At 42.7% G+C, this 27,036-nt stretch overlaps 1 protein-coding gene across 8 annotated transcripts in view; it reads left to right on the top strand.

Moving 5' to 3' along the window:
* The window catches only part of LOC144934742 (neuronal cell adhesion molecule-like), a 262,783-nt gene that overhangs the window by 106,863 nt on the left and 128,884 nt on the right, over positions 1-27,036 (top strand). For all 8 annotated transcript variants that reach the window (XM_078860837.1, XM_078860845.1, XM_078860840.1 and 5 more), the window contains one exon: positions 19,015-19,135. The gene's annotated coding sequence lies outside the window, so the exon portion shown is untranslated. The remainder of the gene's footprint in view (positions 1-19,014; positions 19,136-27,036) is intronic.

The raw sequence follows: 27,036 nt of genomic DNA, 5'->3' as shown, positions 1-27,036 counted from the left end.
TATGGTCAACGCTCCACGCTATTTGTGGTTGCCCGCCACTTATGTCATCCACCCGTGGTGCACTGTGTCTACCCCGGGGTCAAACCGAGTGCTGGTCAGTCATCATTCGCCTCCCGTGGTCACGATGTTCACACGAATCCTCATCGGAGCACATCGTAAGGTCCAGCAGCAGCTGCTGTAATTAACGTAGCTCTGACCAGCGTGCTCATCCCTGGCATCTTGCGCAGTTCATTGCGAATGTATAAACTAGGGTGTGCTGTTAACAATTTAAGATGCAATGTTAATATTTTACTGTTTTGTGCAATTTAATGTCCTGGGCCCTTTATTTAGAGCGCTCAACTTGCGATCAGCAAGGTTTTGAGTTGAATTCCTGTTTGGGGTTCAACTCAGCCTAACATTTGGCTTGGTTTGATAAAATGAGTACCAATTTATTGGAAGGAAACAGTGATTTACCAATGCATAAACTGGCTACCACCATAAAAATTAAATATGTTAAAAAGCACAAAAAAAAAACAAGTGGCGAGATTATTGTAATTATAAATTAGTTTAGAGTGGGACTCATCTTCACTGCCAGAAGTAGAAATTCCACCGTTCTCACTGTGCAGATCTCTGTTTGTTTGCCCATTTCATGGTGCGAATTTTGGCCTCTGCTGAAATAGTTCGGCCTAAGACACTGCAGGGAACAAAGTGGCCTAACCTTGAGAATGTTGTCGTGGGGTCTTTAACATCCACTTCTCGAATTCACACTTTGGGAATTGCGATGCAAATGTACACTGACAGATGTAGGAATTTTTACTTTAAACTCCATTCACGGTGCCTGGCAGTGAACACACTGACACACTCGGCATTAACCAGTTGACTAATTGGACATGCAAAGTGTATGAATTGAGTGTCTGTGATCGATACTTGTGCAGATTGCATGCCTTGTTGCAGAAGCAGCTTATGGTAAGTCGTTTCTGCAAGGTTAAGCCAACAGGGAGACAAGCTGTGTAGCCTGTTTTAAAAGCAGAAATGTAATTCTTACTTTTTTAAAATATATATGAGTGAAATGAAATGGGTATGGTCTCTTGAGTAATGGGATGCATTTCATTGTAGCTGTAATGCATTCACATGCACATATGTTTAAATACCCCGAGCGAATGTTTTAGCATGCACAGCAAGGCTACTCTTTTTTTCTGCTTGGCAGAAGAATATACAATTACATTTATCGGGTAATGACTTCAAAAAAACATTAAGTCAAATTTTATATCAACGTGTCTCCATGGCCTAAGGAGCGTGGGGTGGTGCTAAACTCCGTCGATGGCCTTAAGCCAGTGGTGGACACTTTCACATTCTTACAGCAGAGGCTATTATTTCTCACAAAAGTGTTGCCGATGTTATAAACCCTGGAGGAATGATGGGCTGAGCCGACCCTTGACCGGGATTCGAACTCGCAGACGGTCGTGCGCTCCAACCACAACACCATCTGGCCGAATATCGGATCAAGGTTTATAATGTTTAAAATTTCCACATGGTGTTACAGCCACTGTCTCATGCGTAGCTTCAGCCCTCATGTGCAGTGTCAGCCCAGCAGATAGGATGTTAAGCTTGCAGTGTTGTCAGGCAGCACATGTTGAAGATTCAATGGCACCTCACTAGGGTTGCCGCTTTGTGTTCCGTTGTTGCAGGTTGGATTTAAGTCGTCCGGCACTAATCGGATTCCCCAAAACAAAAAAATCATTCTTGGCAAAGGGGGACACTCAACGCAACCATGACACTATTATGCGGGTGTGAATTTTAAGGCGTTCCTACAGTGGATTAAAAATCAGCTTCGGATTCCCCTGAACCCAACACAGATTATTTGAAACCCAATGTAATACACTTTAAATATATATATGTACGTATTTTTTACATTTGAGGAGAGATGGGAACAAAACTACTGAAAATATATTCTTGAGAATGTTTTACAATGTCAGCCCTATCAAACTGACAGCAACTTCTTTATGAATATTTTCTGGGTTTGAACCCTCCCAAGAGCTATATATCAGGTTGTAATGACATTTTTCATTAAGTTTCCCGTTTGCTATTATTGAATAAATGTTTGAATTTATTTACATCAGTCTTTTTATTAAAACACTTATTTGTATTTGCCCTGGAAGTCACACTGTAATTAAAATTGTCATTTAAAATATGAACTCAAATGTACTGAAATGTAAAAAATTACTGAAAGCACACCATGAAATATTCACAACAACCAAATTCAAAGAGTCACACAGACTGGTGTATACGTGTATGCGCTTTCATATGCACACACGTGTTACTGGCAAGTTGAACCATGCTTTTTTCACGACCTTACAAACCCCAACTTCAGAGTGTATATCCGGTCACAGCTCTCATCAGTGGTATTCGCGAAATATCCCAAGGCTGAACATTTACCGGCCAATTACTCACTTGGGATATCACAAAGCAACATCGCCCCTTCTGTGAAAACGTGGTAGTACCCTTTTGAAAAAGGTTTGAGACTCAGTGAAGCTATCCTGGATGAACAAGCGCAATCATAATAATCGGCCAAGTATCAATATAATTTATTCTGGGCCTCTTCTAAGTTAACTCAGCCTTAATTAAATACAGTGCTCTATGAATTGGGATAATTCCACACACTGGGTTGGCCATGTATTAAAAAGTGATGTTTGCGATAACAGATGATCTTCATACCAGCCGATCTGTCAACCAGAATCGCCATTGATGCGTATTATTTGAACATCAGCTATAGTTTCAGTGATGATTTCACCAGCCCTCCTAACTTTCTTCAATATCATACCGGTCTCTGTGCAGCCCAGCTCTCAAATTATTTCACAATTCTACCAATCCCATGGTCTGTTGTAAAATGGAATTACGATTTTCTGATATTAATTTTGAGAATCTCCCATGTCTGAGGTATGTATTTGAGAATAAGTAAAGATTTGATCTTGAACGTTCGAAGGTTTTAAGTTTACCACGTTACCAGAAATTGTCTGCATAAAAAAACCAAGCATACAACATGTACATTTGCTGTGTGTGCAAATCTACTGTGGGTGTTCAATTGAGAGCCAAGGATTCGTAGAATGTGAATATTGAAGGTGAATACGTGTACACGCAGTACTCTGAGATGAAGGCTCATTATCAGACTGTGGTCAGTTGATGTCTTGTAGGATGGAACGAGTTGTCTGCTTGCGTGATGTCACCCCCTGTGGATAGGCAGATGCGTACTGGCATTGGTTAACTATACCAGCAATGTTCAGTCCAGCAGCGTTCACTTGCATGTCAGGGTATGCTTGATTGAGTCTGCTGGTAGTGGCGAATGAGATTACGTGTAATTGGGATCGCGCACCTTGTCAAATGCCCAACAGCTTGCTGAATGACACCTGAGAGACCTCAACGGAGACTGCTGACGCCAGAATTCCGCAAAGGTATAAAAGTCTGCACGGATTGCTCCCCGAGTCTCAATCCTCATTGTCATTTCTCTAGGATATGTGGCCAATTCTTTTTCGCTTATGGGTAGCAACCAGAAACGATCCAAATATAAGTAGGTTAAACTAATTGTTTGGTGATACTGTTTCAGTGGCAGTGTTGAGCAAGCACAAATAACAGGAAAACGCAACACATTTGTTAATAACACTGCCTTAAAAGTAAATATATAATAGGTGATGTTACAGGTAAATGGCCCCTTTTTGGCAGTGACCCTTCACCTGCAAGGTGGCTTGTTTGATTTCGTTTTTTTTTTCCCTTTTAAGACAGTGCTTTTGATGAATGTGTCGAGTCCTTTAAACATTTTCAAGGATTCAATGTGAAAAGCCACACGTATAGGTAGCACACCTACTTTCTATACTGCCTCCTAAAGCAAAGTGTGCTCCCCTTGCCAACGGGATTGTCGTGCACACGGTGCTTGCATCTTTTTGTGATCCACCAACCCTTGATTCAAGTCACCCGTGTATTCTACCATGCTTGACAAAACGGAGATAGACGCAGCTTCAAGCAACAAAATGACACGGTGCAAGTACTTCAGTAGAAAGCCTCTGGCTGAGAATGTGTACAAGTTATACTAATTACTCACTGACTCCATCTCACACAGCGACGTTGGAATGGGACAAAGGAGATGTATGTTGTTATGTAATTGCTGCCAAGGTACTGCGAGGCATTTTTTCAGAATTCGCATCTTTATTTATCATGGAGAAATCTGATGAGCTAGGAAGCTCTTTTTCACAGATGTCCAGTAGGGGCGGGTCAGAGAGTTACTATGTATGTGTGTTGAACTTCTTTCGTACCGTACGTAGTCAACCGCGCTATTCAGAGGTGTGAAACAACAAACGATACGAAACATCGATCGCAATCCAAAGCATAGGAAAAGTAACGAAACGAAAAAAGTTATATTTAATGCAATTATTTGTTTCAAGATTTAGTTCCAAAAGTGAATGCACGTGTGTATATTGAACTTCTTTCACACCGTACGACTGGGTAAACGAACAACAATTGCAAATCGGATGCTTGGAATATAACTCGGTGTGAGATGGTGCTGCCCGCGGTGTCAATCGGGGGCGAGGCGGTTTGCGATGGGTCCTGCGCGCGGTGGAAGAGGGCAGCTTCCCGAGACGGACATTGGAGAGGCACACACACACAGAGCGTGGCGATCAAAGGGTGAAGCCTAAAGCCAGATGGTGGGATACTGTTAGGGCACACCTTTGAGTTCAGCTGTTGACTTTGCAACAGCTGAGGAATCTCGCCGAAGGAGCGAAGTCAGGCGTGGTGGCATCAATAGCGTTGACCGTGAAGACACACGCACAACTTTGGTTATAATTTATGCGGTTCGTCGAGCAGCCAGTGGGAAAGGGCCTGCGATGCTTTGTTACTGGAAACGTTGTAGCTGGTTGAGATTTCGGCCAGGTAACACGATTGACATGTGCACGTGTAAATATTTCCACTCTGGAGCCGTCGCTCAGTCATTCACGCTGACATGGGAAATGGATTTCAAAGCACAGGAGCAGGCAAGCGTTCGCACGGATACACGCGCGCGCACGCACGCACACACACACTACTCCCTATCATCCTCCCGCACGAAAAATGTAGAACTTATCATTCATTCGAATGTCAAACTTCACGAAATCAATTACCGTGGTTATATTCCGAAGCAGCATTTGTTCACTTTGTCAACATTCGATGATGTCATATTTTGCCGTGATATTTGAAAAAAAAAACACTGGATCATTGCTGTTATTAAATAAATATGAGCCCAATGATCCCTAACCCCTGGGGGGGGGCTTATGTAAGCCTTTTGAAAACCAGTAGCCACATTTTTTTTCCCTTGTCAAAACTAGTCCAACCAGAATGAAAAGTGTATTAGCAGGCATACGGTGGCTAAAGGTGCTTTGGGTAATCCTGCGAGCCGCGAAACTGAATCAAACTCTGCTCAGTTGGTGGACTTTGCGCAGGGGTGCCAAGTTTCCGCACTGTGTCATCCTGTCCCCGATGTTTGCGTAGCTGTGCAAGGTAGCACTATTTTGAATGATGCTCTTGTTTAACTAATAGGATGGTGTGTGTGAGAGAGACAGAGTAGTATTTATTTAGTTATTTACCGACTCAACACCGTTTTGGCAAGAAGTCATCCATGCAGAGGTGGCCAAAATGTCCCAAATTCCCACGGGAATGCACAAATATTTATTTTGAAAATAATTATTTCGGTTCTTCACGAATACAACTGTATGCGGGGAGGAAACAAAAAAATATCCCTCCGTGATATTTAACGGCATTAAACTGCCACCAAGCATTCGCTGTTGTCTTTTGTTGTGGTGAAACTGATTTAAAATCGACACGCAGTTGTACGTCTCGCACGGTTTGTAACAGAAGCGCTTTTTCGTTGTTTGTAAACCTTTGATGAATTAAGCTCATTGGCTCCAGTAAAACTGTTCACATAACTGTAATCTGAGAGCAGGGCTCAATGGTGCACACCTATGATTCAGAAATGGTAAAAGGGTTTGGTGGCTCACACAGTTTTTATCAAAAATCCTAAACCCCACTGGGGCTGTGAGGCGGTACAGCTTAGTGAGTTTGTGAACCCATCTGTGCAGACCTCACGCCGTTATTTTCCCTTTAATTTTCACAAAAGTTTGCTCCTGCGCGGAAAACAAACGTTTACTGACATGGGATCGACTTAAAGTCCAAATGCAGCACTCTCCTCCCTAAGTCTTGACACAGTGAGGCTTTCATCGCTGAATAAAGGATGTTCCTATTTTTACAATAATTATAATGAATAATAGCCCATTACCAGTCCACTAATGGATGAAGGTCTCCCCACGCCGTGTCAATCATGGGAATTTAGCTTGCCTCACCACGCTGGTCATTTAATGTTGAAGGGGTAGGGCTGCATCAAATGTCACTTGTCACTGATGTTATCTCCGGTCCAGAAACAAACTCAGGTCACCGGGTTGATAACACAGTGCATTAATTACTGTGCCACAACTTCCACTTGTTTAAAGGTCATGCAGATATAGTAATGCGTTGTTAGCATCATGAGATCATATCTGACCGGGTGGTGCTGTGGTTAGCATACTTTTCGAATAATCATGAAGTCAAGTTAGCCCTTCATGCCTCCGGGATTGCTAAAATGAGAAAAGTTTGGTGAGATGTCAAAAGAACGGTAATCCTAGCGAGAGACTGGCTTCCGTAACAGGAATGTGGAATTTCCACCATCAATATAAATCTAAATAAATTATCATGGCCATCAATACAAATTAGCATTACCCAGGTTTATAGTGAGCACGGGACCACTCAGGCATTCACTAAACACGCTCACAGGAGATAATTTAATTTGCCCAACAGTGACAATAGCCGGGTCAGAGTCATGGGAACTTGTGACAGCGAGTGGGGCAGTGAAGGGATCAGCTTTCCTTGCGCAGGACGATTGCTCTTTGTCACTCTGAGATAGGGTTTCGATGCAAAAAAAAAAACACCATTGAGGGAAATGGAGAGATTGGGGCCACCCAGCGTTGAGTCTGTGCCCATTCTCTACCCATCCTTGCCTCACCGGCTGCTTGTCACGGAGACATATGCGTGCACACATAGCCTGGTTGGCAAATGACGGGGGCAGCACTTGCGAGTGTGTAGTGTGGGCGCTGCGGTAGCGAGATGTGTTAACTCCCTCGTTTGGTATGCAGGAGGGCGTGGGTTCGATTCCGACCTTGACACCTGTTGTATATTTTGAGGTTTGCATGTTCTCTGTGCCCGTGGTCACTTGGATTTTTCTCCGGGTCCTACGGGTTTTCCCTCCACATTTAGGGTATTTGGCTGCTATACATTTCCACGTGATAAGCCACTTCGTCAAGCTATCATTTGTGATAGCTTCTGAAAAGTAGCTATATAGGTCAGTGGGCTTTACCTGTTAAAAAAATAATATATCGTGAAATAGTCAGTGAACTAGATTTGTCTAGTGAGGAGTCATCTCCTGTTTAATCGCCTGCCTAGCCGCCTGCCTTAGCACAATGCTTTGAGCAGGCACAGATGGGGTTGCGTGAGTTGGACCCAGGGAGTCAAGGGAAAGGCATAAAGTGGTTGTACCATTGAATGAAAACCCCAGGGGTTCAGAATTAAACATTGAACATTTTCACTGCCACTCTCCCCAGCACATACGCCTAACGTGCTGATTGTGAATTGATTTAACCGGGGAAAAAAACCACAATATAACTCTACCCGTAGTTTGTGTCTCGGTGTTTATATCTTTGTTGTGTTGAAACTGTGTCATTTATTGAACAATGTAATGCAGTAAAAACCAATTTAGGTCAATAATTGCAAGGGAGAGCTTGCTTGACTAGAGAGCGCGTGCATTTATTTTCAGTGATGAGAGTAACACCCATATTCACCTGTTCCCATTTAAAGATGTTCATTGCAATTAGCCGGGTTGTTTGTGATTTTTAAAGTGAAAGTTCCTCCTCACTTAAGCAAACAGGGGCAGTTCAATACTCATCTGCGTTGGTGGCCCTCAGTCAATAGTGGGATTTCCACATTTCCCTCTACAAGGGACAGTTCGTCCATAGTTTGACCTCTGTTGCGATGAGAGGATAATGAGCTGAGTGAACTTCTGACTTGGATTTCAAGTTGCAGAATTCTAATTGTTAGGCTCGTACTTTATCTAAGGTATATGCAGAGATATGTGGTTATGTAGAGATAGTTAACTTTAAATAATATATTCAACATATTCGCAAACCATATGGCATTTTGGCTGTGATGTCCACACACATGTGCCTAACATTGCCAAACATTGTCACAGGGTCTACAATACACTCGTATCAATCGAATTCAACTATACTAATCCGTGGTGCTAACGTTAAGAAAAAACCGCCACTTTTTTCAAATGTTCTTGCTGTGGTTTTAACACCTGATGATGATTGCTTGTGTTGCAATCGAAACGTCGTGAGAATTTAATTGTTTTATTTTTATTTTATTATTTCCCTTCTAAGTGACTTTACCGAAAGAACAAATAATATATATGAATCTAGCTGTGATCCTGTCCAAACCTGGACAGTGTGGTGTAAATTACACCTCATCATGGCATTAATGAGTTGTAAGACCTCTATTAAGAGAACTAACTCAGCATTTCCATGCAGGACGCTCCTGAAAATTGGTTTAAAGACTCAGAGAGACCATCTTCATATCGTTATTACTTCTGTATTATTGCTGCCTCTGCACTTGAAATCATTGTTTTATGAATGCTCATTTTTGCACATATCATGTTCCTGGTGGTATAGCTATTGACCAATGTCCGTACATGCGTGTGGGCAAGACAGAAATCTGTAACAGTTAACATATGCAGTTTGATATGCTCAGACACGCTTGCCATTCAGCTTTAAGCATAACACAGGGTAGGTCAGAATTGAAATCAGTAAACATTGCTAATGTACATGCAAGTCATCGCCTAAAGGCTTTTATGTTTGTGATGGGGACATTTTCAAAGAGAAGCGGAACTGGTCATTCTGGATTGTATCGGGAAGATAATCGGTAGTTCTGCTATGGAACAATGCACGCTCAACGTGTGATTATACATATTTCCGTGACACAATACTCAAAACAGGATTTTTATTTTGCACGCTAGCTTACTGACTTTTTAAAAATATCGTATAGCAAGGCCATAGTCATGGAGTCAACATTGGGGGGGGACCAAATCTTCCAGGGGGTCTGGGGTCCCCCCCCAGAAAAATAATACATTTAAAAACGAATTTCCTACCATTTCCTGCCTAAAATATTTAAAAAATTCACTAACACATCGGATGGACTTTTTCTTTCTTTTTTACAATAATGTCTAATAGTGTATTGTATTACATTGCTGTTTTTTTCTTTTTACCTTTTCTTATTTCATTGTATGTAATGGCAAAGATTAGGGATTAATAAAGTACAACCATAACCACAGGGGGTCTGGGGTCCCCCCCCCCAGAATTTTTTTAAATTTTAATTTGAAAACTAATTTCCTTTCCTGCCTAAAATATAAAAAAATCACTAACACATAGGATGTGTTCCCCCCAATATATATTATAATTACGGCCTTGTTGTATAGGATAATGACGAAACATACCCAGTGCAATATCATCGTCATCGTCATCGTTGTCGTCGTAATAATTTTCAATGTAACTGACCCCTACAAAGGGGAATGTGAAATGTCAACAAAAATGGGCACAGACAAATATTTAATTTGAATATGGAGACATTTGATCAGAACTTTGCGTTCCTATTTAAAGACCAACTATGAATGTTTTGTACATAATGTGCATCGCCTATGTGTTGTGTGTGTTTAAAAGCAAAGAAAATTAAGTAGCGGAAAACCACCCTGGTGGAGCAAATTCCACATTTTCATGCTGGGGACCAGTACAAAAGTAGAATAACCACTGTTGCCTTTCCACAACGCGGTATGCATTTAATCGACCGTGGAGGCATCATTAATGTAGTTGGATTCTTACCAAGATTTGAGCTCTCAACATTCTGATTGTGAGGCAAACAATCTCAACACAATGCCACTCGATGGTATAATACATAAAAAACACACAATGTCAAGAATCCATACACAAGCGCATGCGTCATCATTTGTCAATACATTCAGGTACATGTGCTCAATTGAGGAGGAGGGGGGGGTTCTCTCACTGTGGCATGAAGTATGAACCCAAACATCTTCTTGGTTCTTTCGGTAAAGTCACGTAGAATGGAAATAATAAAATAATAAAAATAAAACATAATAAAATTATTCTCACGACGTTTCGGCCACAACGCAAGCAGCCGTCCTCAGGTGGAGAACAGGTCTGTCGAGAAGACAGAGTCTGAATGAATTAATTTATTATGTTTTATTTTTATTATTTTATTATTTCCATTCTACGTGACTTTACCGAAAGAACCAAGAAGATGAATCCCTGCAGTCACGAAAGCTTTACATCGAAAAATGAACCCAAACATCTTAGTTCAATTGCCATCTTCGGCTAATACCAGTGGCGAGTGATATCTGAACCGGTCCTGAACACCCCAATTCATCAGCCTACACTCACGAGCACGGCGACATGTGGTCAAACAAACCCGCACGACCCTCACGGCATGAAGCAGTCCTACATCCAGCAGTGGATTGACATTGAGCTGCATTTTCAATAATTATCAATTGTGCTTAAACAAATTAATTGAGGTTTTGGTTTCACATCGCTTGGCCTCTCGCTTTGCTTGCCAAATAAATAACCAATGGAATCCTTCGTTAAAACAGGATATTGGGTACATTACTGAGGAATTTATTATTATTATTCCATCGTATATGTGCGACTCATGGACATGTATGTTTCAAACCAGAACCTCTCACAATACCCGTCACTACGTATTAGGTGACCCTACAGAGAATGTAACGGTCGACCCTGGAGCAAACTCTCCTAAACGGCGAGTGTGCTGACCGGCGGGGCTGTCCTGTCTCCACCGACGAGTCTGTTGGTTCGAACCCCTTGCTGCCCGCATTGGTGTCTCATAGCCCTTGCTTCAAGACCTTCCTCGTCTTCTCCATGGCGGTAATCGCGGACACGAACTGAGTGGGGGGAGCAGTGGCCGCAGCTGTGAGCGCCCTGCGCGATGACTCCGACCAACTTGTTTCGATTCCTGCCCACGGCCAGCGTAAGCGGGGAGGGCTTACTCAACCATTCCTGGGTCACCCCTTAAACAACCTGCGTTGACCAGCATGGTGAAGTATGGTGAAAACAAACCCCATGGCTGACAAGGCATGGGGAAACCTTAATCCAGCGGTGGATTGAAAAAGGGCTATAAATTATCATTCTTACGACCTGTCCAAGTATGTTGTCTTTTCTACAATTAAATCAGTCCTCTAGCCGTCTCTTCATCATTGTGACACACACCTCGACTATCCTGCCCATCTCTCATCCACACATTTCACAGCGTTTGTATGCCACTTCAGTGCCGTGCCTCGAGATGTTGTTGGTTTGTGAATTCCATTGTTTTGCAATGTGTCGTATTGTTTTGTAATTTGTCGTATTGTTTTGTAATGTATCGTATTATTTTGCAATGTATTTTAATGCTTTGAAATTTGTCGTGTTTTTTTTGCAATGTGTCGTATTGCTTTGTAATGTGTCGTATTTCTTTGCAGCTTGTCGTGTGTTATTATAGTTTGTTCACACGCGTTTCTGGCTCGTGTGTGGGGTTCCTGTATTGTTTTCGACAATTCTAAACGTGGGCTTGTTTTGATGATTAGATCTGTCTGCAAGTGGCAGGCTTGTGGGTTTGTTCACCCAGGGTGGTGAGACCTTGTGGGGCACTGTGTACTATTCCCATTCCGCCGCTTGTCATCTCTCTGTGTTTTATTATTGCCCTCGCGTTGAGTGATTTACATGACAAATTGCCCCTCTGGGTCAGCCTCTGAGCCGGAACTTGACTTGTTGCCCACCAACTCGCTTTATTTATGCATTAGCCGGCGCATGCCCCCCCCCCACGTACACCCGATAAATCTTTTATTTGCACTCGATCACGCATGGCAAACGCTAAATTAAACAGTATCAGGTAATTTAGGGAAGTAATATTAAACCACTGGGCAAACTGCTCAGTTCACGGTTGTCCTTGCGCATGTGAAGGTAAGTTGTTGATGTGTGGGTTTAGTTTGACTCGCCACGGTATCGTCACATTCTCAAGAGAGAGAATGCGCGACAAATGAACCACAGCAGCTTGCTGGCCTCGTCAAGGAGCATAAACCATCACGCGAACTCCGGTCATCCTCACAGCAGCGGCTTTTGGCTAAGCCATCGAACAAAGGCCGCATCGCCCACTTTCAGATGCATGTCTGATGCCCTCTGGAACGGTCGTCCTTGCGATATTAGGAAGCCACTGGAGCTATACACTTTTAAATCTAGATTTAAAACGCACTTATTTAAAACTGCTTTTTGTGTTTGGTTTGTTGGCCTTACCCCTGTACCTCCGATTAGCACGGCTATCTACGTACGGTGCAAAAGAACTTCAACATACAGGTCATACTAACAGAGTACAACTGCTGTGGAGATGGAGTGTTGAGATCAGTTCATGTGTGGGAGTAAATTGTATTGTGGAATTCCAAGAGCATGAGGGATGGCGATGGTGTGGGGAGGCCTTCATTCAGCAGTAGATAGATAATAGCATGTGTCGACAATGATGAGGATGAATGTGAAAGCACACGCTGCTGAATGTGCCTTTCAGAATATAAAGACAACGACAAAGATCCCCCTGTTGGCTCTGTCAGGGTGGTGGCGGGTTTAACGAAATATTTATATTTACGCAGTATAATCCAAAAAGCCTCTATTATAGATAATATTGCTCGCGAAAGCCTACCTGTTAAAATTTACATGATTTGTTTAATCTATCTGTGCGGTGCTTGGTGTTACTGCTCTACATTATTCTGTGTGAGTCCTCCCTGGTTATTCCCATTTCCTCCTGCAAGCAAAATTGCTGATTCATGGAACTGGACAAACTTCCCAATGCATGACCCTCCTGAAAAAAATATAGGGGCCCAATTGTATCCCTGGATAAGAAGGGCATTTTTATTAATACAGGAAAGAAAAAAAACTACAACACTGCAAAATCACTGATTCACGTGTGACCTCCGACGATTAGAACGACATGGTCTTTCTTATGCAACCACTGCATTGTGCTCCTTTTCGCTCAGTGGGTAGCTGACTTTGTCGCTTTGTGTCAGCTGATTAATTAATTAGACTTTGAATTTTGGAAAATTAAGCGCTAAACTAATACATTTAACGCAGTTTCATTGTGTGGCCATTGGTGACCCCGGTGGAGGCCGCAGGTGAAACTGATTTTGTTTCAGGTGGGAGCCTGAGATTTGAACCCTCGGCTTTCAGAAGTGCTCGCTCGATGCTCTGACGCAGGCATTAGCATCGGACCCTGCAACCATCCTGCCTTCTCTATAGGTTTCTAAACGAAGGAGAAAAATGATCCCTTTCAAAAGGCTGCATATAGACTGGCGGCCCTTTGTATTGAAAACTTAGACTCACTCGGGTAACGTTTCTTGTAATTTACTGAGCAGGGAAATTTACTTACTCTTGTAAACACGTTATGTGCTTTTATACAGTGGGTATTTGGCCAGGTGGGTCTGTTGTTTACTTGTTTGAATGGCCGACGCAGTCAGAAGGCATAAATACATTTAAACTGGGTCAGGGGTCGACTCAATACATTATCCCTTTGGAGATTGTAAATTGCATAAGACTTTGTAGAAAGTTCAGCATTGTTCCTTTTATATTGGGCTCTTGTTGATCAACATCCCTCCACAATCAATACAACAACAAAAATCCACTTTTTTTGGTAGTCAGTAGTTAGATGGATATACTCGTCTCCACCATGGGAATGTGGAATTTTCCCCACTGGCTCAGGTTCACCATTGTAGATGAGCATTAACCCATTGCTAGTTTGAGCCATGGAGACACTTAGACTTATTAAAAAAAAAATATCTCACCGTAAAATTACAACTTTTGACTTCCCACAATATGGAACTCCTTTGCCCAAGCAACGATGGGCTGAGCCTTCAGCTCGCGAGTGGCACATCTGAACCACAGACACCACCTGGCCAAAATTTTAAATCACACTTTTATCGATTTTTTTTTGCTGTGGCCAGATGAACCGGAGGAACTGTCGATGACAAAAAAGTGTGATTCTTTTTTTTATGAAAGCTGACACCAACATCAATGTCCGTGTGTCAACAGACAGGCGTCAATAATCCCTAATGTTCTTTGCACTCATGTCTGTCAATAATCTGTCTGAGCAGAATGTTGTTAGCTTAGGTCACTGCTGCTGTTCTGAGTGTTACTGGGACATATAGCTGGCTTTCCCACACTTATTGTCTAAACACTGGTTCGTAAATATGATAAAATGACACTTAGAGCAGTTTTATTGTCAAGCCTAACTGGAACTCCTTTGAGCAGCACAGATTTAACTCCCAGTCGGGTCAAAGTCGAAGTTGTGTGCCTGCTCAAATGAGTATTCATTGATTGGTGGTCATCTCTCTTAGTAGTCCTCAGCCAGTTGTGGAAATTATATTCTATTTCGGATTTATAGCACCTTTTCCAGGGTGGGGACCCATCACAAAGTAGTATTATTCTGTTGACCCGAGATATATGCTGAGTTGAGTCAACCTTTCCATGCAATTTTTTCTATCAGCCTGTTTATCATGAGCTGAATGCTCTCACCCCAACGCCACTTGGCCTGGATACTTTACGAGAAACGAGATAAATAAATATTTCGTGCGCTCAACTAACTCTGCCAGTTTCTTGAAGCCAGACGGACGCCTCGTAACGCAGCATCACTTGCGATGCCACCAATCCACGAAGAGGAGCACGCGCGGAGCGTGTCAGTGACCACTTACGAAAAACCGGATTTAAAATAAGCACTGAAATCTAGTTTTTTTTAAACGCGGGGCCAATGAGTGTCCTGCAAGGTGAACTTTGGGGCCTTACTCTACCGCGAATACATCGTTTGCATTTTTTTTTCCTTCTCTCTCATTCTCAGAGCCTTGTGTCGGCTTTGTGCCGTGGCTTGTGGGCGTGGCGTTAAGATTTGGGTGCGCTCCAAAAAAAATCGGATTGCATGAAGCAGGCTTTGCCAAGAAAAAAAGTGAACTCTTGAGACAGACCACAGAGGCCACACCTATACAGCTGTGGTTGTGTCAACTGACTTGCAGAATTAAATATGATATAGAAAAAAAGAAACCTGTTGTGGCTATGTGCGTGTAATGTACAGGGAGTGGTGGTTTGCGTTTAGGCACAATGGTTAGGCGGGGATGCTGCCCGTGGTGTAATGGTTAAGACCGCCGGAGTAATAATGGAGAAATCACCACATCGATTGAATCTCTGAGTCGGCCTAATATCCTCTCGTAGAGGCCTTTCCACCAACTGTGGCGTGAGTAGGGCTGCACCCTCACCTGTTCATCATGGTTCGTCCCAAGTGCTGTCATCCAAATACCCTGGCTTCTTGTCCATGCATACCAGGTAGCATGTGGCATCTGAACCTGTTCAGAATCTTCTCAAGGTCTACTCAGCGTTAAATGGGTGCCTGACGTTGTGTGTCTACATCGGCCAAGGGAAAACTTGTTTGGTGTGTGTGTGTAGTAGTGGCCACACTACTCACTCATAAGTGCTTACTGTTAGCACTTTACGAGACAGTCTGTGGGGCTGTAAGGTGACCTTTGTATTTTTGCGTAACTAGTGATTAGCACATTGGGCTAATCCCAGCAACTCGAGTTCGATTCTTGGTCGTGACACAAAAACCCAGCAGTATTTGGCATGTAAAGCTGGCCTGGACTTTCCCTAGGTTGACTTCGGATAAAGGTGGCCGGGTGTGCGTAGAATTCTGGCCACACAATCCTCATGTTGCACCGGCCTTTTACAGCTGCTCGCTAAAAGCAACTGAGGTCAATATATTTCACAGAAAGGAGAATTGTACTCGGCAAGGAAACAAATAATGAACGTATGAATGATGGTGTCAGTAGTGAAGAGGTCAAGGTGTTGGTGGTGCGTGTTGTTGAGAAAGTGGTGATGGAGAGGTAAGAGTTGAGAAATCTGAGCAGAGAACTTGAGCTCAAGGTTGAGAAAACATCATTATACAGCACACATGGGTCGAACTCCAAAATAAAGTGTAATGTTCGGTCAGTCGGTTTGACACTGTGTGTGTCTCATTTTTAGTTCATCGTATAGGGTTATGCTCGGCATTTCTTTCGTCTCAACGATGCCGCACTCAGGAATACTGGAGCATAATTGGTGACATTAATAGTTTAAAAGGACTTGTATTCATGAAAACAATATTGTCTAATGTTGTTTTGATGAATACAAAATAATAATAATACAACATTGTATTATAATATTTAAAATATTATTTTAACAAGTGTTAAAACAATTTATATGTGCTCATATGAACTAAACATCACAACGATCCGAATATATTTTTCCCCTCTGCAATTGTGTCCCTTCCTCCGATGACTCTAACACGTTATCACTCGATCTCTCTGTAGCGATGCACGTACGTGATGATAAGAACCAGTCTTTCAAAGGAATCAAAACCCCACACGTGCGTGCCTGTGGGTGCGAGGGCATGTGGCGGCGAGCTTGGCCAAGTCAGCTCGGAAGAGCCACCACACACGCCGCACTTGAACCCGGGGTTGCTTAAACAAGACGCGCGCGCACGCACGCGGTGCGACTCAAGCAGGGAGCGGCAATCACGATCAGAGGCGGTGGTGGTGGTGGCAGGGGGGGGGTCAGTGCCGGATTATCCCAGTAGCAAAAGTAGCTACATATGCAGCTACGGGCCCCGCACTTTCAAGGGCCCCGCGCTAAATGCTTTCAAGCTATCAATTCCGGTCCAGTGATTCTGCACTTGCTCTATTACTATAGTACTATACTGCCTTAAACTTGTATGAACGACTGGGTGTTTAAGATTAGCGATTTGTCGTATTATCTGGCTGTATAGCAAATGAAAAAATACAATTACTTTCCTATGCAAGTAAAAAATGGATATGTTTTAATATTTAAGTGTTTTTTTTTTATTATGGCACCTTTATAACATTTGCTACAGGCCCCTCACGAAGGGGGGGCGGGCGGGTCACGCACAACCACGCACAAGCGGTAAAACTTTGAGCCGGACTGCGACTTTGAAACACACAACAACAAACAAAGAAGATAAAGAAAAAAAAACCCGACTCGCACGCAAGGCAGAGTGGGATTGGCCGGGTGCAGTCGTGTCCCCCTCTCTCGTGCACGCGTGCGGCAAACTCCACCGACACCTCCTCCCTTCCCTACCCTCTCTCTCTCTCTCCACGTCGTGTGCATTGTTCTGCCTGCCGGGCGGGCGGGCGCACAGATCCGCCGAGCGATTTAAAAATAAAAAATAAAACATCCGCGACCGTGAGCAGCTGAAGCTGACATCGAATCCGTCCTCCGTCGGATGTGATTTTACCGAACGGCCGGGGAGCAGCACCTGACCGCTGGGATCGGAATGGGTGCGCGGTTGTCGAGGTCGGCTCGCGTCGAGTTGAAGCTGCCCGTGTGCTGGTAACGTTGGGTACATCCCTCCTTGTCGACGAGCATAATCGCAGTCGTAATTCACGTTCGTCGGCGTTTAAACGTGCGACATGTTGGCGTTCCTGCTGCTGCCGCTGCTGTGCGCGTGTTTTGTGTGATGGCATGCCGCGGTTCGGATTGATGCAGAGTGTGGAAATGCGTCGGTGCTTCGGTGTGTCTTGGTTTTTAATGTAAAGTGGTATATACACACACACACCGTGTTGCAGTCCCTTCGTTTTGTGTTGAGGTTGCTGCTTATCTTATTAATGTTTTTTTTCAATATTGTTTTATACGAAGTCGTGTTTGCAAAGGAACTCGCGTATTTCACTGCAGCCTTGAATCATTTCAAGTATTGTATTCACAATTTAATCGTTTATTCAAAAGTAAACAACGTAAAAGTATTTTGTTGGACATAATTATTGATGGACTGATATATATATAGCTAATATTACATACATTTTACTTTGACTTATTTTTATTTCCATAGCAACGTTGATGGTGTCAATATAAATTATAAACGGTTGTATCATCCTATATAAAGTACTAACACTGCATGTAAGAATGTGACAGATGACTTGCGATAGTTAGCTGGTGTCTGTCATAGAAATGTGGAATTTCTATCTGAGGACCGCCAGCAGTGATACGTACTACCACATGCTCATGCCAGTGGGAATAATCTATTCTAATATTTAAAACAATTGCCAAAATCAGATGTGTCTTCAGAGCAAAGTGAGCACAGTACTCATCCCTAACATTGTTTCTCGGCTAGTAGTGGACATTCTGCTTTCCTTAAGATTAGGGACCAATATTTTGAAGCACAACTACTCGCGACGTCTGACAAAATGATACCTATTTTATCGAGCCAGCAGAGATGATGGGTCCAGTTGACCCCTTGACCGTATTTGAACTCACGGCTTCCAAATCGTGAGTGAAGCACTCTATCTGCAGCGCCACCTGCCCGGATTCAGCATGGCAATCAATGTGTTGGCGATTTAAGTGCCTTTGCATTGTAAAAGATGATTGAGATGTTATTGACCGGATTAAACGGAATGTTCATTCGAAAGAGTGCCAAACAGTAAAGGCGCAGCCCCGCAATTGCCTGCTCGCACCACTGCGGGCGGTAGGGCCTCTGTCAAAGGGAGCTCGAGAGAGAGCCCCTCTACGGGGTACGTCGGTGTACTCTCCCACACTGGCCAGATATTGTGGAAGCGGTGGTGGGTGTCCACACTTCTCCCCGCCACACGCGGCCTGCCGATCGACTCTGGCTGTACCTCTTTATGCCGCTGGGTGGACCGAGGTTGCGGGATTTCGGAGACTTGCCCACTTTTTCCAGCTGCCTTGCTGAGAGAAGGAACTGAACTAGCGACTTCTGCCTAACCAGTCCAGTGTGCTGAATATAAGTGTAAAACTCAAAAAATTCACCCAGGTGTAATTGTTTTTCCTTTTGGCTGTTGTACAGAGCGGATCTTGCAGCATGGGCAGCTGAGTGAGCGAGAAATCGGAGCCGGGTGTCTCTCACGCGGTGAGACACCGCGAGGATTCAAGTGGAAGAGGATCACCAACTGCTCCCTGGCACCCGGGTATGGCTCTCTCTCTCTCACTCTCTCACTCACCTGTGAATCACGGGTCAGTGGATCGCCGTGTCTCTCAAAGCGCCTCCCTCATCCTCCTCGCAGCAGATGTTAATTTAACCCGGCCAACATTGGCATGCGATGCATCGGAACCTAATTGACGTGTGCAGAGGGAATGCCAGAGAAGGTGGAAATGTGATCGCTGTTGGCTTGTTGGCGCTGCCCGTTGAGGTGACGCCACGGCTAGAGAACTCGATGCACGAGTAGGAGCGACACGAGTTCAAATCTCCGGGTCGGGGGTCCACTTGGCCCATCATTCCTCTGCGGTTGGTAAAATAGGCACCGCTTTGTGGGACGTCAACAATGTTGTGCTACGCATTGACTGCCCCCCCCACCGCCTCAACATGGAAATGTAGAATGCCCGCCACTAGTTAAGGAGCACCAGCAGAGACGAGTGTTGCAATATTTATTGATTTAATAGTGGTCTACTCTGACTCTCTGACTTGTATTTACAATGGTGGTGGATGTGTGGCAGTTGAGACAAGCGGAATGGAGTTTGAGCTTTACAGTACCTCTATAATTGACCTCACTGTCTCACACTCACTTCCTCTGTAGAGAGTTTAGACGGTATACAGCTTTATTTTTCATTAAAATAGTTTTTACCCTTTCCCAATTGTATTTCACTTGTGCTACCAGTTTCATCTCAGGAGAGAAAGTGTCTATTCAGAATTCGGCTCGCAGAAATAGACATCACCGAACTACTTCCGAGATGTCTTCAAGTGTCCTTTTTATCAGGCGCATTTTTCCCATTTCCGCCACTTTGCTTTAATGACAGTAAACACTTATTTTTTATTAATATTTTTCGAGCTCGATGTGAAGGTTAGCAAAACGAAGTGAAAACAACAGTGTAATGTGGTTTTTTTTGGCTGAGAAGTCATTCTCTGACTGGGCTGAGGCCATCAGCTACACTTGAGAACACAGTGTAATGAGGAGTGGCGTGAACACAGATTCACTGCCAGGAATTTATTGGTACCGGCTCAGTGCTCTGACTCCTGAGTCACCTGGCCACCTCAGAAAACATTATTGTGTGAAGCTTATACTGGGTGTGGAACTATAATTGATACTTTAAGCTCCCTAAATTATTAATTATATATGCCGTTGCTTTCATACCTCCACTACCCGATGCCACGTATCACCTTGACTAATCATACTGAGATGTTGACATTATTGTGATTATCTTCATTGTTAACGCAAAAACAACTAGCGTGAAAAACAACATTTGCCGCAGCATGTTTAAATTACTTTCTGCATTCACCGTGACATTACATAAAGATTGACATGTCTAAGCATGAAAACAAAAACTCAAGTACTAAAAACAAATTGCACTGTACTCTTGTTCCCCAACATCGCTCCAACATCGATAAAATGAAAACTACTTTTGTAGGAGGCCATTCGTAGGTGGATGGTTTGGTCTCTGCTATAGGAATGTGCAATTTCTGCCACTGGCTCAAGACTGATACGAGAGATGAGTAACACCCCTTGCTGGTTTAATTCGGTTATCGAATGGACCCTTGGTGTCCAATAGTTATACTGATCCTGACCACAGTAACGTTGAAAATCCACCACTGGCTTCAGGACAGCCAGTACAAGTGAGCACTGCACAGATACCTGTTGGAATATGTGCGTATATTTGCAAGTATATATTCTGGACACCCTTGCAAACGAGACCCCCGATCTCGATGGATTTTCCAGGCAACATTTGAATATGTGGATATACTGCTTGGTAATTAAACAGTGCAATTTCAATAATCTGACCTGAACAATTAGCTCCGATTGGGTACGTCTCTTCGATGTAGCGTACAATATACTCCATTGGGAGATTTGGAACTAAAGTTACTGCTGTTTAAGTGTTGAGCTGGAGCCAGACTTAGAGGTGGGTGGCCTTGATTTACTTGTGTTGCTGTTTTTGAGGATTTCGCATTCATCCACATGACCCCGCGTAGCCTTGCTTGCTGTGAGGTTGCAGACAAACCAGCTGCTTCGTCAATGTTGAATTGTCCACTGCCACAAGGTCCTCCGCCCTAACATTATGAAGGAAAGCCATCTTTGCTTGGCAGTGTGTGGCAATGACTGCCAAGAGTACTTACAGATTATTCGAATAATGGTTGAGCGGAGGCCGATAAATGGCCAGCAAGTGAAGTCATACAATAATTCACTCTTAATAAATGTGTCCTGCAAAATGAATTATAATTGCTGTCATTTTGGCAGACTCTCAGTGGAAGCAGCAGCAGCAAACCGGTTAACATTTGTTCAAGCCATCAATCACTGTTTGGAATAGTGGGCATGTTTGGAAGGATTATTGTTTCAAAATGTTTACGATTACCAATTTACTTGAAAGTTTGGAAGCAATGTAATGTAATCCTTTGGTATTTTTTTTAAGTAACAAATGGAAATAAAATCACTTGTAGCCATTTGTCAATCCACTGCTGGTTTAAGGCATAATGCTGTCTTAATTACAGATTTGAAGCTTTCGTGACTGCAAGGATTCATATTCTTAGGTTTTTTCGGTAAAGTCACGTAGGTAAAACATTAAAATTAATGAAAGTAAAATAAAATAAAAATCATGACGGAGACTTGTGTTGCCTCCGAAACGTCGTGATTTTTATTTTATTTTACTTTCATTAACTTTAATGTTTTACCTACGTGACTTTACCTAAAAAACCTAAGAATATGAATGCTGTCTTACATGGGAGGTTATTTGACCATACTTCACCACCCTTGTCAGTGAGGGTTGGTGATGGTGAGCGGGGGGAATTGTCTCCTCGCTGATAGATAGCCACAATCTATCCACTGCTGGATAGATCAGAGCGGTGTGCGAACCACTGCACCAACGCTTTAAATCATTTTTATTTCAATAAATTATCATTCTAAATTCTAATTCGATTATAATTTAGCTAAACATATTACAAAAATATGTAATCGTATGTGTTTAGTTTAAAGAGTCACGTAGAAGGGAAATAATAAAATAATAAAAATAAAACATAATAAAATAATTCTCTCTCAGGTGAAGAACAGGTCTGTCGGAAAGACAGCGTCTCAATGAGCGTCATTCAGACGCTGTCTTTCCGACAGACCTGTTCTTCACCTGAGGACGGCTGCTTGCGTTGTGACCGAAACGTCGTGAGAATTATTTTATTATGTTTTATTTTTATTATGTATTATTTCCCATCTATGTGACTTTACCGAAAGAACCAAGAAGATGAATCCCTGCGGTCACGAAAGCTTTAAATCGAAATTTAGTTTAAAGAGCTTCAAAAACAACAGTGCTGTATCACGGCTGTAGGCAGCACAGCGCAATCCATGTGAATTGGATCCTGCCGTCTTCACGTTCACTTAAACTGCTAGCACCATTGCTTTTGTAATTATTTTTCAGTTGTTGTGGTTTTTAAAGAAAATAATGAGAACAAAATTAATCAAGTCATAATTAACACGTAGACCATGAATCTGATCACGTGCTGTAAACAAAGTAAGTATGAAATTCTAGATTTGAAGTTTTGGTGACTGCAAGGATCCATACTCTTTGGTTCTTTCAGTAAAGTCACGTAGGTAAATAAAATAAAATTAAAATAAAATAAAACATATTTTTTATTTTATTTTTATTTAATTTTCACGTAGGTAAAGAATTTTATTATTATTATATATATTTTTTTTATTTATCATTTATTTTATTTACCTACGTGACTTTACCGAAAGAACCAAAGAGTAAGTATGCAATATTGTATCGGTGCCCACTTTGGTCAATTAAAGTGGCACATTACTTGTACTGCCGCTCTCACTGCACATGGTGACGCTTTGTCTCGGTGTGGGGAGTGAGAGCAATTCGCATACTTCCAGTAGCCGTGCGACAAGTTGTGCTTGGCGTGAAGCTGTTATAAAAAAGGATCCCATTACCCAGCCGAAATTGGTTCAAATCGAGTTGAAGGAAAGCCCTGCGGCAGGGAGAGTTCGCTGATCTTAAAATATACCTGTGGAACACACAGCGCAGTGCATTGCAGCTATTGAAATCGTGTTCTGTGACTCCATAGGTCAAAACGACGAGGCTCTACAATCCCTCCCCCTGTGCCTCTCCCCACGCCGCTGTTCAAATTTGGCATTCCACAAATTCAGCAAGTGCGCAAGGATGATTGGATGAGTCAACCCACGAACCGGGATTTGAACTGGCGAATTTTTATCTAGATTGAAAAGACCTTTGCGTGATAGCAAAGTGGGAGCAAACAGCAGCTGTGATAGTTAATGTGGGGGTTGGTGAGTTTCCGTGCATTAGGAGAGAAGTCAGACAAGGCTGTGTGTGTTACCACCTCATTTGTTTTCTTTAGATAGAAGAGTTGCATGGGGTAGTTGTTGGTGGTCAAAACGGCCTGAGATAGGCAGATAATATAACGTGTTGAAACATGCTTGATAAAAGATAATGTTATAAAGGCACAAAAAACCAAATACATGTGGTAAAGTCAATAGAAAATATTGGGATAAGTGCAAGTCAGTGACACCAAAATTCGGCAGGTGGAGCTTTTAAACTATCCAGGTAGCATGCTAACAGTAGATGGAAGATGCATCACATACATCAGCAGAAGACGAACACTGGCAAAAGATATATTTCAGAAAATGAGATATGTATTGAAAAATAAGAAATGTTTAAGGACAAAGAGAATTAAAATACTGCAGCGTCACATATGCTGGTCTGTTCCCCTATGGCTTATGTGGATGTGAAGTCTGCGTCTCGACGTGAGTCTATGGATCTTTATGAGCCTATGGAGATCTATGAGTCTATGGGTCTCTATTAAAGCTGGACTATTAGAAATACCCTACGGAGCAAGCCAGAAGCAAGATTAACAAAAAATTAGGCTGTCAAAAATGTATGGACAGGCAAGGTGAGTACAAATAGGTGTATTATGGATTGCAGGTACAAAACGAACATTAACAAGAATAATTAGAGAAAGGCATGGTACATTTCTTGGACAAGAGACTGGATATAGCAGTTAAACGGACATTTAGAGGTACAAGACGCTGTGAAAGACAGCAAAGTAAGCATGTCATTTTGGAGGCAACTGGGCGTATGTCACGCAAACTTTTAGATTAGTATCATCGATGGAACTAAATAGAAGGCAATGATCGCTGATGTCTTTGAGAAAGGGTATGGCACGTCGAGAGAGAGAGAGACATCCGGTTGTGAGTTGAGAGCTCTGTCGTAGCACCCCCCCCCCCCCTAGTTTTACGACACTTTGACTTTGTGTTTGACGTCTGATACAGTTGAACCGTGAAGCAAGTGCAAAGTGGTTCGGGTGTGAGCATGGTAACTCGTAGGCATAGCAAGCTGACCATTGTTCTATGAAAGAGCACAAGCCAATCTGTAGGCTCGCAGATGAATGTTTACACTGCGTGGATAAAATACACATCGGTTCATTGTGCTGTAGCTGATAGAACACTGGCAGTAGCTATACGCTTGCCAGTGTTTGTGGGTGACATTGGACTACTGGTTTCTCTGCCTTTTTGCCATGATCACCCAGGTTTCCCATTAGCCTGTTGTATAAACTATTGACGGAATGGAGACTCATCTTGCTAGTTATATTACACTTAGAGTCCCTTCACCTTCCCAACCACGAATACTTGAACAAGCCACCACAAAAGTGCTTAAAATTACACCGAACATCCTGGGAAGACAGCAGCCGGTGTCCATGCAGCTGGCACCGACCCATGATCCAGATGGACGGAATCGTGGGACTCACGCCACATAAAGAACCAACACCTTGTCACTGACCCAACAGCATAGAGTCCCTGGCTTTGACCTCCCATGAATACAGTGGACGGCACTCTACCAAAGCCTTACAGAACACGGGCGATGATGCGGCCCCCTGCTTCACGAGTGGAAGACGAAGGACTTGAACCCGAGTATGACTGTGGCCACGAGTCCCAGACCGTGGAACGTATCGCATCGACCTGCCACGCACTGAGACCTGTTGCTGGAGGCGCTTCATATCCCCAATCAGCAAATCAGGAAGCCACCGACTAGATTACTAAACTGGACGTCCCTTTGTGAGTTTTTCCAGTCTTACGAAAGGAGAAGTTCCTCTACAATTCTAGGTCCAGGTCCCTTTAAGCACAACTATCCATATGATTCCTAATCATGATTTTATAGAAGGAAGTGCTAGTGACAATATCTGCATGACCTCTTCACTTGGCTTTATTAGTTCATGATATTTTACTGCTGTGCAATGATTTATCATGCACCACCTCTAATTATTGTATTACCACTCGTAATTGTCTTATCTACCGAGTAATGCTGCTAAAGCACCGCGTTGGTTACAATGTGTCTATGTAACTTTTTCCTCGTAAGCCAACATGGACCTAATTTATTTCACGCCACTGGAAACAAATTATCAACACATTTGTCAATTACACTGCTTTAAAAAAAAATAGATACAATCAGCGATGTGTCGTGCAATGTTGTTGCACTGTTTTTTGATGAAGTACCATTAAGGCAGTAGTATTTATGCATGCGTTGAGATTGTTTTGTAAATTGTGCTCGTGCACCACTGCCAATGCGGGAGCACCAAATATAGATTTTTAAACACTAAATAATTTTACTTTTCTTTTTCTTTTCGTATCATGTCACAAGATGCCACCAAGATGTGGAACTATTGCAGAGCAGTGGTACCTTGTATGTTAGATGAATGGCTTATAGAAGATGTTATAGCACTGCTTCAAAAATCCCTTCAAATTACATTTTATCCACACACGAGAGGGGGACTTTCCCACATGCATTGCTGGAGAGAGGCAGTCAAACCAATATCTTAACATTAATTTAAAAAAAATCACCAGCGCAGTAATGAGCCAAATTAAATCAAAATCGAACGTGCAAACGTTCAACCACTTTTCCAGGAAAACACATTTCGCAATTAACTTTCAAAATTTAAATGCCATAAAAACGGAGATGAAGGGGTGGTTTGGGGATGGCAGGCCACTGAGCTGAGATGCAGTTTTTTTAATCTTCCATTATTGAAATTGATTCACAAGTGTAGTGAATGTATGATCTGAACCCAATTACCAATGACTGCGTATTCAAAATACAGTGAATCTGGTTTATGTACACATTCATTGCAGTCAAGTGGTATTCTGCTCTCTGAGCACTTGACAGACAATTGAAAGATTGTCAGTTAAAATAATGGTCAGGCTTAAATTATCATTTAGTGTCTCGCGTCTCTGTTGACAGCTAGGACAAATCGTTTGTATTTCTAGAGCCAGCCTCCACAGGTAACTAAACCTTCTCATAGTAATTATGAGGATTTGTTCAATACCAAACACTTGTACGTTACACACGGTAGGCGTGGCGTGGTTGTGTGCTAAGCCAGATGCAAAAACAAAGTTGTCATAAAATAAACAAGTTTCAGATAAGCATCCGAAAACACCTTTCTTGCTGAGCAGTTTTTCGAATGCGTGGCCTATGCTACAGTATGGTCTAGCGATTAGGTGGAATGCAGGCTTGCGGCCTGACTTGTTGTTGGGAAAGACGTTCAACAAATCGGCCCAATTCTTATTGCATATCCTTTTTTGTTGTTGTTCTCATCTGCTAAAGAGAACCCCATCACATCTCAGCTTCCTGTATTGAGCTGTCGTATTTTTTTTCTCTCTCTTGTTTTGACAAGCTGTCACAATACCTGCCAGCGCTGTGTACCTGCTGCAAAGTTGCGGGGGGTTTGAAGTTTTTCTTCTTTTTTTTTACTTCCAGAAAGTTTTTGTTACCGCCTTAGCCACGTGTAAAATTACACGCAGGTGGTCAGAAAACTGCTTACGTCGCTTTACATTTTTAGCAAGCTATCCGCTGCTTTGAAGCTAAAAGGCAGCAAAATTATCTA

The sequence above is a fragment of the Lampetra fluviatilis genome, chromosome 11 (genome assembly GCF_964198595.1).
Source record: "Lampetra fluviatilis chromosome 11, kcLamFluv1.1, whole genome shotgun sequence".
Lineage (NCBI taxonomy): Eukaryota > Metazoa > Chordata > Hyperoartia > Petromyzontiformes > Petromyzontidae > Lampetra > Lampetra fluviatilis.
The sequence above is the reverse complement of the archived record's forward strand: the minus strand, read 5'-3'. Positions and strand labels throughout refer to the sequence as shown.